Source organism: Mobula birostris, chromosome 8 (assembly GCF_030028105.1).
Source record: "Mobula birostris isolate sMobBir1 chromosome 8, sMobBir1.hap1, whole genome shotgun sequence".
NCBI classification, from domain to species: Eukaryota; Metazoa; Chordata; class Chondrichthyes; order Myliobatiformes; family Myliobatidae; genus Mobula; species Mobula birostris.
In genome coordinates this window covers 48,233,491-48,245,818 of record NC_092377.1, presented here as the reverse complement: position 1 = coordinate 48,245,818, position 12,328 = coordinate 48,233,491, and the positions used below count along the sequence as shown (strand labels likewise).

General features: G+C 37.1%; 1 protein-coding gene across 3 annotated transcripts in view; it reads left to right on the top strand.

Moving 5' to 3' along the window:
- The window catches only part of prox1a (prospero homeobox 1a), a 106,644-nt gene that overhangs the window by 87,047 nt on the left and 7,269 nt on the right, over positions 1 to 12,328 (top strand). The gene's annotated exons all lie outside the window — the stretch shown is intronic.

Here is a 12,328-nt window from a genome sequence, read left to right as displayed (position 1 = left end):
TTGTAGGAAACAAGACTAAAATGTAGCTTACCCCCCCCCCCCATAGTTTAACCCCTCTGTGAGTGAAAATAATTATTTGCCTTTTGGGGAATTAAACAGCTAATGAACAAGAAGCAAACATTTTTTGTTAGTAAAGATTAGCCAGTCATCTACAATAGTCTTTTGGTCATCTTCAGTAATGTGTAAAGAATTATTCCTTTTTCCTGGATCCTTTTGATTTTATTTGACACCTACAGCAATATGTAAACTTGCATTCTAATTGTGGCAACATAATAATTAACAGCTAAATCATTTTGAGTTGTGGAAAATCAAAGCATTAAAATGTCAATATTCAGAATGTATTGTAATTTTTCTAATATTATTTAAAAATTAAAAATCTGTTGGGTCATGTGCATTATATCAAATAAATCAACAGTTAGCTTCTAACCTGACTTTCCAATAAATATAATAAACTTCCTGTTCTGTTGTCATTAAAGCAGTATTGTTGATTCTGCAATATCAGGCTGTTATCATAATGAGCCAGATTTTTGCTCCTGGGATCTCCAGCCTCCATCTTAGACACCCCAGTGGTTTCTAACTGCATTTCTGCCACTGTCAGGCTCTCTTGCCTCCTTTTCAGTCTCCTCTAAAGCTTCTCTTTTACTACACAATCCCAAACTCAGCGCATGCTTTCTGAATAGAAATTGCAAATCAAGCCATTCATGTCCCTTGACTTTATCGATGAACTGAAGTCATCCAAGGGATGTGTTGTAATTGGGGGGAGGGAAGAAAAAATGTATAAATATTGAAAGAGTAAGACAAACTCTGCAAACACAATTCAATAGCATGATTGTTTTAAAGGTTATACTGTAAGTAGTCTTTTTGTGGTTAAAGCAGCGTCTCCCTCTTGAAACTAATGTAGCTACTGACCTGTGCAAATTGCTGTTGTTGTGTTATGTTTGTAAATAGTTTGGTTCAGTCAGTGGGACATCTGGGGTGGTTAATGATGAGTTTTATCTTCCCTAATGCTCAACTGAAACAAAATATAGCGAATCATCCAAAAAAGTAATCTGACAACATGGGATTTGGTGTTGTCAAAGAGATTTGAAGGTGATTCAAGAACCTTACATTTACTACATTGAGGAATGGGAAGGATGTCAGTGAGGACAGAATAACAAGTGGAACAGGATTTGTGCCTCAAAACCTTATACTCGAACAGTGAACAGCAAAACACCAAGGGCAATTTCCAGCAGTTGTGCCTAATGAAAACACAAAAGGGGATAAAGATGGAATGAGGACAGGCAATATTGCTGATGCAAAGGTGAATATGAAAGCATGTATTTTTATTCTCCTTGGAGCAGACTGGTTATCTAAGGGTTATGAGTATAATTTAAATTCAAATAATATTTGTATACATCAGTCAGACAAAAGGTTATTGTGTTTAATCCAAGCTGTGAGTTCCTAACACACAGAAATGGAAAATTATTGTGAAGTTGCCACCAAGTCATTCTTCAGCAGATCTAGAGAACAAACAGTGATAAATGCCTAGAAAGCTGATGTCCTGCTCTGCACCTGGCTTCTTGAATTTGCAAGTTACCCTCCCCCAACCCCCACAATAACTATTAATTTTCTCTCTTGTGAAGAAGCAAAAGGTCCTCAAACCATCATTATCCCTATCTGACCAACTACATTTCCATGTGTATTTGTGAAAATATGAGACTCCATATTCTGTTCAATGCATATCTGTTCAGTATGGCCTAATTAGTGGTGTTGTTTGGACCAAAAGCTTTGTGAAATTCACCTAGAATGAATCATTACTTGTCGTCCAAACCCCAGTCACAGTCACATCTAGAAATCGAAGTAAAAGTTCTTTGTATAACTTGAAAAGGTTGTACACCATGAAAGCCTACATTTTCTGGGGTAGATTAATTTATTAAAGTGTGATTATTATAATTTAAAGTTGAGCCTCAAGTGTTGTAACATGATGTACAGTATCAGAATGGGGAGCATATTATTTAACAAATATTGTGTAGGGACGTTCTTTATAAAGCAAAGGTTTGATAAGTTTTATTTTGAAATACTACTGCAATAGGATTGTCTTTGAAGGCACATAATCATATATAAAGAAAAAAAAATCCCCAATTTAGTATAATGTATGTATGACATAATCCTGTCATTCTCTTTAGAAATGTAACCTTTGGGATAATTAAAGCTAGGTAATGGTAGTTTTAACCTGGTTTTCCATTTACCTTTGTTATACTGTACTGGTTTACAATTGTATAAAATAGAGTTATGCTTAATACCTTAGGATACCTAACTACATTGAGCTCATTTATCATATTTACTGCAAAAACATAAATTACTGAATTTAATGCAGTGTTTTAAATAAATTGAGGTGAAATAGAATTCTGTACAACCAAACAATCACTTTGGAATATATATATGACACACGTCTCTTATTAAATAACAGGAAATCATTTGAGCTATTTGATAAAGCGCTTCTTTCCGATGATAATTGATATTTACACTTTTAAACTGTACTTAAAAAGAAAATTTCATCTTCTTTTAAAATTCATTTTCCAATATATTGCTTCAGAGCAGAAGGAGGTATTTTGGAACGGCATCTCTTCGCTCAGCAGAAGTGTTGCCTCTCCCCGCACCCCCAGCTGCTCCCTATCATTCTCCAATTTTTTAAGTGTTAGGATTATGAAAAGGGTCCACTAAAATCTGCCTATAAATCACTTTAGAAATTTGCTTGACAGAATATAAATGAAGGTGGAAGTGTTGTCGGCGTAGCTGTAAAGTTTATTGAGGTTGATATTGTGTTCGTGCAATGACCTGTGGAAATGCTGATTAAATAATTTTGTTTAATGCACTGGACCCTTGCGGTTTGCATAAATGGTCATCTTGCAGTTTTGTTCTGTGTTCGTTTCATTCTGCTCATTAGAGGAAGTCCAAAATGTAAATATGGCAGCAGTAAAGTTTGCAAATTCAGGAGAAGCAAGACTTGTGTTATGATGGGTTTACAAGATATTCGTGCTAGTATGTTTTAACTTACTAGGAGTTCCAGTGGTTTGTTTGGATAAAGAATTCTTCTGTTACTCATAATGTGCTATAAAAATCCCAATTTTCCTGCATGGATATCTAACATTTTTAAGTCTGATACTTGCATCAGATTTGAATTGACCAGAAAATTCTGCACCCACTTCTCTGAATTTAATAGTACAGTATTTGTATAACTGTTCAGATCATGTCTGTTCCTAATAGGAGCTGGAAGATAGTGAGTTAAGCATGGCATAGGTAGTTAGGATCTTTGGCAGTTCACTTAAAATATATTCCTAAGAACTGCCACAGATATAAAGTAGTGAAAATTGCATTGTGCCCCGTGTCTCTGTGCATTAATTTCACTAATTTGTTTCTCCCCCAAATTTAAACAAGGAATCTTGCTTATTAATTAGACACTTCATACAGCAATGAGATTGCAAGGATTTCTCAGCTGTTTTCTTTAGCAACTGGCCAAATGAAGCCATTTTAATTCAAAGGAACAAATCAGGGGAAATAAAAGGAAAAAATGGTACATAATATACCATCTTATGTGTTTTCAGTGATTTAGTTCCATTATTTTACATGAAAACACACTTTAAAGGTATCATATTACACACACAAGCTGCTGTATCAAGTATTCAGTTCACTTGATTGAGGATAAATTTATACTCTTTGTAGTAGTAGTGCAATCACTCAAGTCGAGTGTGATGTTCTCCTGAAGAGTTGTCTATTGAGTGACTGTAGAGGCTGGTTTGGGATACACGTATTCTGGTGTAGTATAGGCAAGAGTAAGTTGTGGCTGTGTTTAATGGTTGGATCTTCCAGTTTTTCAGTCTATCCTTTCCCAGCTCTCATTTGTTCTCTGCGACACAGTGGAGTTTGTTCTCATGTACTCTAATCTAATAAAATCACTCCTCTACCAAGAGTGATCTTAAGACTTGGTGAGCATACATTACTCACTGGGTCAATTGTGTTTGTATCCCAAGTGTATCTTGGCTTATCCATTTAATTTCATAGTTTCTGTTTTCAAAATGTTTAAACAAAATCCATGTTTAGATTTATGACCTTTTCCTTAATATTTATGTTTTTTGAATGAATGATATTTTATGAACCTCTCCACCTGCAGAACTATTTAGCAAGTAATCACTCTAATCATCCCTTGTTTAAAGCTGTGCAAGGTGAATACAATGTTCTTAGGTTTATGTGTGGAATTAACTCAACAGTACAAGTCCCCAGCTTATGTCACTGCTATCAGGAGATGCAACTCTCCTTGATCAATATTTGCTTAACAAACAGCAGGGATTGGAGAGTTTGTTCAGAGAAATCATGTGCATGCAAGGGTGAATGAATGTTCGGTGAAGTACTTTGACTATTTGCCTCCTGCTGTTTTTTTAGCCCCCTCTTGAGTTGTGCTTTGTTCCTAACCAGGGGGACATGCACCTGCACAAATCCCTAAACAAAATAACAATTGGAATGTCTGCAGAAAAAGGTTCTGATGACAAATAAGTGTCAATCTAGTTCCTTTATTAGAATCAGCAATTCCTAGAAATGACACACTCCATTTCCTCAGCATCAGGTGGCAACAGTCAATCAAGTCATCGTGAGCTTGTCAGAACAAAAGAGCGCGCATAGTTTGCACAATGTAAATGCAGTGACTTTGTGCCAAAGAACCACCCCATCTCTGAGTTGCTTTCCCTTCAGGGGTCATTTGTTTGATCTTCTAACTGTCCCCAGACTCGGCAGCATATAATAAAACCCTGACATAGCAGCCTGCCTGCCTTCTGTGTCCTGCGGATACTCATCATAAGTGTCAGGACATACCAAGGTTAGCGGTCACTGAAACAATGCACATTTGCAAGCCTTTGCAAAATTCAAGTGAACCAATGTTGCTTGTAACAGGAGAATTTTATGAAGGTGAAAGAAATAGAAGCTCAGCTTTATTTATTTTGCAAACATCTCATTTGTAAAAGCAAGACAAATTAATTCCACCCCAAAGCACTACTTTTAGATATTGTAGTTTTTCGGATAGTCCATTTTGTCATTTAATTGTTTTAATGGTTAAAACTGCTGCTGTGTTACTGGCTCATTTTTTGACTGTAAAAGGGAATCATCCACTTACTATTATAAGAAGATAACCGTGGGGAGGGCAAGGAGAAAGGGTTATTGGTATTTTGGATTCTCTTGACTCTTCGCCTTGGAGAGAGGGTTATTCTTGTCACTGCCTTTTGTCTACATCTGCTGACTGCTTGCCTGCAGCCAGCAGCATGCTTTAACTGTTCGGTCACCTCCTAACATCACATGCATCAGCTGTTGTGCTTTTGTTGGAGGTTTTGTACGTCTAATCCAGTGTGACCATATTGCTGCACAGTAAATCAAATGTAGATTGTTCCTGGAATGACTTCCTCATAAATATTTTAGACAACCTTTACTGCCTTTATTCTTAAAAATTGAAAACCAGATTAAACTTAAATGCTTGTCTGCTGGGTGTATGGATGATCTCCAGATAGTTCCTGCTGTTAATTGTAATTTAGAGAGTGTGAGGACGTGGCCTTAACCTTTTGACTATGAGACCTTTTTGTGGATCTTAACATTTTCTCATTTAACCTTGACATCTTTGAAATTGATGAAGCAAAATTTGGGAAGCAGCTCCCAATGCAGTTAGAATTTATACCAGTGCTTATTTAGCATATTCATTAGATAGCTTATTCTAAATCACAAAATGCCATTTATTGCAAACAGACAGGCCTATCATTATAATAGTATATACAGAACAGTGGTAGAACTCAACAAAATTAGAATCTAAATTTCAAATACTCTTGGAACAAAAATTGAAACCTGTGTACTGATAACAAATGTATGCCTTTAGCTGAGAACATGGAGCCTAATACCTCCAAGGTAAGCTTATTGTGAATGGTAAAAGAGCAACTGTGGGCAAATTATATTTCAACTCCCTGTAAAAGACCCAAAGCCATGGACGATTTAGTGCACAGTTAGGAAGGTGATGTATGTCACTGCAGTTTATGCTAAAATTACAGAAAGCTACAGAGGAGGCACTTACCAGGAGCAGAGGTGAAGAACAGTAAAGCAGTGAAGCATAAACTAAACCCACATACATGTTAATGCACATTGTGTTCCGCTTCTGAAATTTAGATCCATTGAAGTGAATGGAGCTAAGTTTCACAAGGGGAGTACAGGAGTCAGCTGCTGCTGCACTTCACCTTTAACAGATGTGACGGAGGACAAAATTCTATCCACTGTTTTTAGTTGGAAGCCAATTATCCTTCCAGTTCAAACAAACTTCAACAAATAATGATTCAGAAAGATGCCTTGCATAACTTCTAAGGCTATGGGTAACACAGTTGTTTGGGTTAGAAAGGAGAAAAAGTTCAACTTTGAAACCTTTGTTTCGAAAGAAATATTTTGTAAAGAGTACATTTTCAACCAAGGGGGGCCTTGCAAAATGATGAATTCATAAGAGCATAAAACATAGGAGCAGAATTAAGACATTTGGCCCATCGAGACTGTTCCACCATTCCATCATGGCTGATTTATTATCCCTTTGAACTCCATTCTCCTGCCTTCTCTCTGTAACATTTGGTGCCCTGACTAATCAAGAACCTATCAATCTTCACTTTAAATATACCCTATGATTTGGCCTTCATGCTATCTGCGGCAATGAATTCCACAGATTCATCACCCTCTGGTTAAAGAAACTTCTCATCTCTGTTCTAAATGGATGTCCCTCTGTTCTGAGGCTGTGCCCTCTGGTCCTAGACACGCCCACTATAGGAAGCATCTTCTCCACATCCACTCTATTTAGGCCCTTCAATATTCAATAGGTTTCAGTGAGATTACTTCCCCCCGCCTTCCATTCTTCTGAGCTCCTGCAAGTACAGGCTCAGAGCCATCAAATGCTCCTCATTTGTTAACACTTTCATTCCCAGAATCATTCTCGTTAACCTCCTTTGGACCCTCTCCAATGCCAGCATATCTTTTCTGAGATAAGGGGCCCAAAACTGTTCACAATCCTCCGAGTGTGGTCTTACCAATGCCTTATAAAGCCTTGGTATTACATTCTTTCTTTGTATTCCAGTCCTCTTGAAATGAATGGTAATGTTGCATTGCCTTCCTTCTCACCGACTCAACCTGCAAATTAACCTTTATGAGACTCCTAAGTCCTTGTATACCTCAGATGTTGGAATTTTTTTCCCCGTTTAGAAAAAGTCTGTACCTTTATTCCTTCTACCAAAGTGCATGACATACATTTCTCTACACTATATTCCATCTTCGTTTCTTTGCCTATTTCCCCAATTTGTCTAAGTCCGTCTGCAGAGTCTGTTTCCTCAACACTACCTGCCCCTCCACCTATCTTTTTATTGTCCATAAACCCGGCCATAAAGCTATCAATTTTGTCATCCAAATCATTGACATTAAATGTGAAAAGAAGCAGTTCCAACACCAACCCCTGAGGAACACCCTTCATCATCGGCAGCCACCGAGAAAAGGCTTCCTTTATACCCACTCTTTGCCTCCTGTCAATCAGCCAATCTTCCATCCATGCTTGTTTTTTTTCCTATAATACCATGGGCTCTCATCTTGTTAAGCATCGTCATGTGCAGCAACTTGTCAAAGGCTTTCTGAAAATCTAAATAAACAATATGTACTGACTCTCCTTTGTCTGTGTCCTGTCTGTTATATCTTCAAATTCATCAAGCAAGATTTCCCCTTAAGGAAACCATGCTGACTTTAGTCGATTTTATCATGTCCTTCCAAGTACCCTGAAACATCATCCTTGGTAATGGGCTCTAACATCTTCCTAACCACTGAAGTTATGCTAACTGGCCTATAGTATCTTTTTATCTGCCTCCCTCCCTTCTTCGAGTGGAATGACATTTGTCATTTTCCAGTCCTCTGGAGCCATTCCAGAATCTTGTGATTCTTGAAAGATCATTACTAATGACTCCACAATCTCTTCAGCCACCTCTTTCAGAACCCTGGGACAAGTCATCTGGAACGGGTGACTTATCTATCTTCAGGCCTTTCAGTTTATCAAGCACCTTCTCCTTAGTAATTAGCAATTTATGGCATACTGCTAGTGTCCTCCACAGTTAAGGCTGACACAGAATACTTATTAAGTTTGTCTGCTATGGTGAGCTGAGAGCCTTGGGTTGATTTAAACTCTGTTATTTTGCTCTTTATTGATAAGGAATTTGTTATGTATATATGTGAATAACGTATCATGCTTTGTTCATAAGTTTTCAGATAGAATATGATATGTGATGATTACACAAGCTGCAGTGTGATTCTGATGACATCTTATAATTTTCTCACCATACCATCTATTCAGATGGAAATTATATGGAGATAATGTTTTCATGTGGTGGAACCTTCTCACTTAGTAAAGTTAAAAAGAATTGCCTTCAATAACCTTTTTTTTCCTCTAATTTGTAAACCAATACATAATTATATTTGAATTTAATCTGGATGTCATTTTGTCATTAATCTGGCTATTTTGAGATTATTGATTTTCAATGATGAGTTACATTGAATCAACTGGAAAAATTCTTTGTTGCAACAATTGGAATACCCCCACCCCTACCTCTTCATAATTCCTGATTAATATGCCCACATTATTGAATTATTCTCATTATAAGAAACTTTTGTCATTTTGCTCTCTTTTACCTATACTGGAATCTTCTTGTTAGTTATTCTACTCGTCAAACATATTCTAAGTCCTTGAGTTACGTAACAGACCTGTTCCTGAGAACAGTCGGAAAGCCAGTTTCTCCACGTCAAAATACCATTTTCTATAGCTAACCATATCATATCTCCCTACATACACTTGCTATAACTTACTTGATCAAATATTCACCCAACACTACCCGTAACTAATGAAGTATATACTACATCCAGTCATTAATGAACACCACAGAATTTTTTATTACTTACTAATATTTCTATCTTGAAAAATGCTTTAAAAATTATTGGATAAAATTTGCGTAAAGTCAATTTCTGTAAGTTAGGTCGTTTGTAACCCAGAGAGCCCCTGCATTAGTGAAATGCTACTTTAGGTTTTCGCTCTGCTTTAGAATGCCACATAATATTTCATAGATGTAAATGCCATCATTTTCCTTAAGAAAATATGTGAAACAAGAACCTTTGATATACTCAGCTGTTCTGTAAAAGAGTTGTAATCCTTGATGAGTAACCTTTTTTTTCTAGGAGTGGCAGCTGTGCATGCAAATAGCTGTCTAGATATAGTTAACAGTCAAATTCAGGGAAATCTGGCAGTTGTAAGAAGTCCCTTATTTTGTCAGGCAGCACACAAGCTTATTATGGTTGGAACAAAGCGGAACTTTGAAACAGTAGATTTAATGGCCAATTTTTCTGCTTATGTGCTCACTAGCTACAATTTTTGTACCCATTAAAGTTAATAGGGGACACTGCAGGCTGGTAGGCATGCAAGCAGAACGCCGCTGCTACCGTGCCACAGCATTTTACAAGTACTTGCGAAATTGTACATGTACATTTGCACAGCTCCTTAACACAAAGCTGACTGAAAAATTATAAATGAGCATTTGCATGTTATTTTGTGTTGTTGCACACTAGAGCAGCATACTGATAATCCACTTTTATTATGCTCCACCGTGATCTACGCTAGCATAAAGATCTTCAGAAGGAAGAACTTGGGTCATTCATGCATTTCTCTGACTGCATGGGCTTGCATATATGTATCACAGTTAAATAGCTGTTGGGTATTCCTTATTAGTAAAGATAATTCCAGTGGATTAAGACATGGTGGCCTGCCTCCTGGGTTCTTAAAAGCAGTTGTTGCAGAGGAAGTGAATACATCATTTAAAACCTACCAAAATTCACTGGAATTTGGAGAGGCGCAGCAGATTTGAAACTCCCTTGTATTCAAAAAGTAGGGTGCAGAAAGTAGGAAACCATACGTCAGAAGGCCAGACATCAGATAATTGGGAAAACACAGGAATCCATTTTAAAAGAGGTTAGAGAGAAACATTTAGAAAATTAAAACTTAATCAGGTATTGTCAACATGATAATATGAGAAGGAAATTGTCTTTGATAAATTTGCTGGAGTTCTTTGAGAATGCACGAAACAGGGTGGATAAAGGGGATTCAGTCAATGTCGTATATTTGGATTTTTGATAATGTGCTGTGTTACAGGCCATTCCAGAAGATAAGGGCATTGGGGCTTTGGGAATAGAATGGATAGGAGAATAGCTAACTAACAGAAAACAGGTTTGAGTTAAATGGGCCATGGCAGTCATCATTTATTGGGGATCAGTGCAGCTATTTGTATACTGTGTTAGTGATTTGGATGAGGGAACCAGTATACTGCAGTCAAATTTGCTGTTGAAAGAGGTAAGTTAGCAGGTTGAGAAGGACATAAAGCCTGCAAGTGAATTTGGATAGGATAAGAAAGTGGGCAAGTGGTTGGCTGATGGAGTATTATGTAGGGAAATGTGAAGTAACCAAATTTTCCCACAGGAAGGAAGAATAAAAAAACAAATAATTATTTAAATAGAGTCGGGCTAAAACCTGTAAGACAAAGGGATCTGGGTGTTCAAGTACACAAAATGTAAAATAGCATGCAGGTACTTCAAGTAATTCGAAGGCAAAAGGCCCTTATTCCAAGGGATACGGGGTATAAGCATAGATATCTTTCATTGTAACTGTACAGGGTACAGAGCAGAAACAAGGTTTCTGTGGGAATGAGAGCAGAACTAGATGGAAATTAGAACATTATAGATGACTAAGTCAGAGAAAAATGGTGGAGAGAACAAGATAATTAGAGGTAGCAGAGGAATACAGTCAGCTTTCTTAAGGGAAGAGTAACGTGAGGGGAAGTGCTGATAGAGTGAAAAGAGTCGGTTACAATTTCAGTGAGTTTCAGCCCAAAGTTTTGATCGTGTGTTTTGATCCGTTTACGTTACATTGATTGGAAGTTATCGTCTGAATTGCTGAACATACATTTTATCAAGAAATTCATTAAGATTGGCTGATTTCTATCCTTGGAAGTTATTCTGATTTTAATATACTACAAGTAGATTAAAGTACAGTCTTGGGTACTAGCCTACAAAGTACCCAGGACATCTTCAAGGAGCGGTGTTTCAGAAAGGCAGCATCCATTATTATGGACCTCCAGCACCCAGGGCATGTCCTTTTCTCATCAGGTAGGAGGTACAGAAGCCTAAAGACACTCAGCGATTCAGGAACAGCTTCCTTCCCTCTGCCATCCAATTCCTAAATGGACATTGAACCCTTGAACACTACCTCACTTTTTTAATGTATATTATTTCTGTTTTTTGCACAATTTTTAATTCATTCAATATACATATACTGTAATTAATTTATATTATTTTTTTCTCTTCTATATTATTGTATTGCATTGAACTGCTGCTGCTAAGTTGACAAATTTCACAACACATGCCAGTGATAATAAATCTGATTCTGTTTCTGAAATGTACACTGAAATTAAATCATTAATATTTGTCTTAGGAGATAATCATACCTTCAAACTTATTAGATGAAGTAATACCTCAAGGCACAATGATGAGCACATTAAAGGCAATGTAACATTCCAACTTCCATATTCCCTAAGAAATGAAATGCCAGGTGTTATTTTCTAACATATTTATAAATATTATACATTTATTTGTTGAGACACAGCACGAAAGTAGGCCCTTCCGGCCTTTCAAACCATGCCACACTGCAAGCCCCCGATTTAATTCTAGCCTAATCACGGGATGGTTTACAAAGACCAAATAACTGACCTACTGGTACGTTTTTGGACTGTGGGAGGAAACGGGAGCACCCAGGGGAAACCCACTCAGTCACAGGGAGAATGCACAAACCCCTTATGGTCAGTGGCAGGAGTTGAATCCAGGTCACTGGTACTGTAAAGCATCGTGCTAACTGCTGTACTACCATGTTAAATATCTGGAAAATATTTCCAACAAATAGAAGCTGCCATTGGATTTTTCAGTACTAACTTTAACTGTTATGTTTTAGTTTAAATAATTAATTTAGCACTCTTTTGTTTGTTGTAAATTGCAACACCTAAACTTTATATCAGAATAAAATTAAGAAAATGTTAATAGCTTGCAAACTGCACCTGTGTCTTTGAGTGTAGAGGTAGTTAAGTCTGGTTGTTGCAAAGATAAATAAATATCATCTTTCCAGAAACAGCCATCCTGAAATAAACTGGGAACTGCAAACTTTTCCATATTTAGGGTCTATGTGTGCAGAAGTGCTGCAAGCTTTGGTAAGAACGATGAA